Source organism: Zingiber officinale, chromosome 6A (genome assembly GCF_018446385.1).
Source record: "Zingiber officinale cultivar Zhangliang chromosome 6A, Zo_v1.1, whole genome shotgun sequence".
Lineage (NCBI taxonomy): Eukaryota > Viridiplantae > Streptophyta > Magnoliopsida > Zingiberales > Zingiberaceae > Zingiber > Zingiber officinale.
The window spans coordinates 108,713,056-108,717,107 of NC_055997.1; positions in this window are offsets into that span (position 1 = coordinate 108,713,056).

The following is a 4,052-nucleotide window of genomic DNA, read 5'->3' on the forward strand; positions in this document are numbered from 1 at the left end:
CCTAACATCTAAAGGATTCAAACAAGGTCAAATTGACCCAACCTTGTTTGTCAAATCATTAAATACAAACATATTTATTGCACAAATATACGTGGATGACATAATATTTGGCTCAACAAATTCAGAATTTTTAGAAGAATTTATTAATCTAATGGAAAAAGAGTTTGAAATGAGCTTAGTGGGAAAACTAACCTATTTCTTAGGATTACAAATCAAACAGACAAATGAAGGAAACTATATCTCTCAACATAAATACACCAAAGAATTACTTAAAAAATTCGGAATGGAAAATACAAAAGAAATAAAAACACCGATGGCTGTAAACACAATCTTAGATAGTGACCCAAATGGAAAACCAGTTGACTTAAAATATTATAGAAGTGCAATAGGTAGCCTACTGTACCTAACTGCAAGCCGACCTAATATTTTATTTGCAGTTAGTATGTGTGCTAGATACCAAACTTGTGCTAAGGAATCCCATTTGACACAGGTTAAAAGAATTTTTAGATATCTTAAAGGAACAATAAATGTAGGAGTCTGGTATCCTAGGACAAGTAATTTTGAACTAATAGGGTATTCTGACTCAGATTATGCTGGATGCAAATTAGACCGCAAAAGCACAAGTGGTGGATGCCAATTATTAGGTTCATCACTTGTTAGCTGGTTTAGTAGAAAACAACATTGTGTTGCTCTGTCTACAACTGAGTCAGAATACATAGCCATAGGCGAATGTGTTGTACAAATATTATGGATGATGCATACTCTAAAAGATTTCAACTTAAATATCACAAATGTAAAAGTATTAATTGACAATATAAGTTCAATTAACTTAACCAAGAATCCTGTGCATCATTCAAGAACCAAACATATTGAAATTAGACACCACTTCATCAGGGGTCATGTTACTAAAGGCGACATTGAACTCAAGTACATTGAGTCCAAATCAAATTTAGCTGACATTTTTACAAAACCTCTCCCTGAAAGTGAATTTAACAACTTACGACGAAAATTAGGGATGTGCTTAATAGACTAGGATCTTTCAAAAATACTTTCAAAAATGATTTTACCAACTTATAGGTTAAACTTGTTTGTTTTCAAACTTTCCATTTTTAGACTTTCGAAAACAGTTTTGGCCTTAGACTAGTTTTGAATCCTTAGAAAGCATGTACCCATAGGACTAGTTTTTTGAGCATCTCACCAACACCTTAGGTTTACCTTGCTTGTGTTTGATAAACATAGAAAGGGGTGAGATGCATAGGCCAACTGTCTGGACTTAAGATGCTTATTTCAGTGCATCAGCATAAGTCTGGACGTTAAATACAATTCAGATATTAATCAGATTAAAGTTCATCAGTCAAGTCAAACACTGACTGATTATAATTAACTTAATCTGACTAACCAAGTGAAAGCTACTATCTTTTGATAGTTAGTTAGTACCTAATTGGTTAGACAGCTGGTTAAAGTTAAGTATCAAATTCAGGGGGAGAAATAAAACTACTTTAGTTTTCCAAATTGAATTTTAAACTTAATTTTGAAAATCAAAGTTTAAAAACACCTTGTTTAAAAATTGTGAAATTTTTTACAAAAATTTGAAAGTTTGAAAGGTTTTGAACTTTGAAAATTTGATTTTGAAAAACAAATTTTACAAAAACATTCTAAAAATATGATCTTACTTTTACCAATATCCTTTGAAAACTAAAAGTAAAGATTTAAATTTAATTTAACTTTACTTTGAATATTGTCCTGAATCTAATTCTTAAAATTTGATATTTTGATTTCAAGATTAAATTTTACGAAAAAATTAGCTTACAAACTAAGCTTCTCAAACTCATTTTCCTTGATTTTGAAAATTGAATCTTTTACAAACTTAGTGTTGAAAAGTAAATTTCAATTAGTTTTAAAAAAAAATAGGTTTTTCAAACTTAGTTTTGGAATTTTTGGTTTTGAAAACTTATGTTTGAAAAAACGTTTCAAAGTTGAAACTTGTTTTGAATATTTAAATCTTTAAATTTAGACCTTATACACTTATGTTTGTAAATTTAAATCTTGAAATTTTTTCTAAAAGCTAAAAACTACTGCTTTATTCAAGTTTTCAAAACTTTATACTCCCCCAAGTCAACTTGATCTTTTCTTGGATTGAAAAATTATACTTTTGTCCTTAAATTCTGAACTATGATTGTTTAAGTGTTATTCAGTAACTCTACACTATGATTGTTTACCCTTGTTTTTTTTTGATGAATGCCAAAGGGGGAGGAGGGTTAGGTGGTTAAGTTAGCTAAACCAATTTGAAAACACAAACTGACTTTAAAACCACACAAATGCATGTTGTTTCGTACATATGTTTTCACTAACTTAACCAGGTTGTCACTCCATCAAAAAGGGGGAGATTGTTGGTGCGGGTAGCACTAACGGTCTAACCCAGGTTTTGATGAATGACAAATAGGTTAAGTTAGTTGTGTTGTTGTCTGACACTTTGATCAAGTGTGCAGGAAAAGTCCAGCTAGGTCGACGGGCTGACCGGATAGCTGGCGAGAAGTCCAAGCGGGTCGACGGGCTGACCGGACGCTTGGCAAGAAGTCCAGCTAGGTCGACGGGCTGGCTGGCAAGAAGTCCAAGCGGGTCGACGGGCTGACCGGACGCTTGGCGAGAAGTCCAGACGGGTCGACGGGCTGACCGGACGTCTGGCAGGTAAGTGAGGTAAGTCACTGGAGGGGAGTGACTGTGAGGACGCGTTCCCGGGAAGGGGACATTAGGCGTCGATCCGGCTTAGATCCATTTCGGATGTCTAAGTCGAGATCGTGACTAGATTCCGGTCTCGGAAAGACGGAATCTAAGTCATACTCTCTTTATCTACCTGTTGAACTTTAACTGTGCTAACCATTTGTTTTACAGGATATATATTTGCCTCGGACTAACCTTGTTTTGCAGGAAAAAGGAGTCTTTCTGGAACAAGGTGGTCCGGGCGCCCGGAAGGCGAATTTTATCCAGACACCTCGTCGCTACGTGGAGCATCTTGATTTGAGCAGTTACGTCACACTCCAGGCGCCCGGAAGGGATCCAGACGCCCAGAACAGCATATTAAAGAAGCCCCAGACAGGAGCTTCAGAATCAACTTTGACTAAGAACTCTTCTGCTGATCTTGCTGCTCGACGTTCAAGTGCGACGTCAACGACGCTCCGACAAAAGTGCTCTTCCGGTTTTTGTTTAATTTTTTCTTTGTCGGTATTGCTTTATTATTACTAGCATCTCCTGTACTTTTTCTGTAATCATATTTCGATCTGCTAGTGATTGCCCAACGAAAGTGGTCAAGGACCACGGGCCTTCGAGTAGGAGTCGTCACAGGCTCCGAACGAAGTAAAAATATTTGTGCCTACTTTATCCTTTTCCGCTGCGCTTAAACTCTTGTGTTTTCGAATCGATATTCACCCCCCCCTCTATCGAATCTAACGGTCCTACAGATATTAATTAAATGAGATGTCAGTAACTCATTTAATTAGTGGACATTCTATATCTTAAACACAGGGAGACTAACACACTCATGATAAGAAGGAGCTCGTATAATAATATGGGATTGGTGCGGTAGTTCAATAATAACTTTTTAGTGAAATGAGATATTATTGATGAATTCGAGTTGAGTGTTCGGGGCGAACACGGAAAGCTCAAGTTCATCAGGAGACCAAAACCAATTCTTCTTCTCGGTCCCTGTCGTAGCCTCTTATTTATAAAGTGTTATACCCACTCATACCCACCTTCTTACCCACCTTAAGGTGGTCGGCCAAGCCTAGCTTGGAGCCCAAGCTAGGGCCGGCCAAACCAAGGTTAGATGGGTCAAGTAGGTGGTCGGCCCTAGCTTGAACCCAAGCTTAGGTGGTCGGCCAAAATAAATTAAAAGGATTTTATTTTTTAAAATCTTTTTTTATGTGGAAGCCATGATTTTAAAAGAGAGTTTAAAATTTAAATCTTTCTTTTTATAGCTTTCTATAAAAGATTAAGAGAAAGGTTTGATATCTTTCCTTATTTGTAGTTAAAAGGAAGATTTTAATTTTTGATAA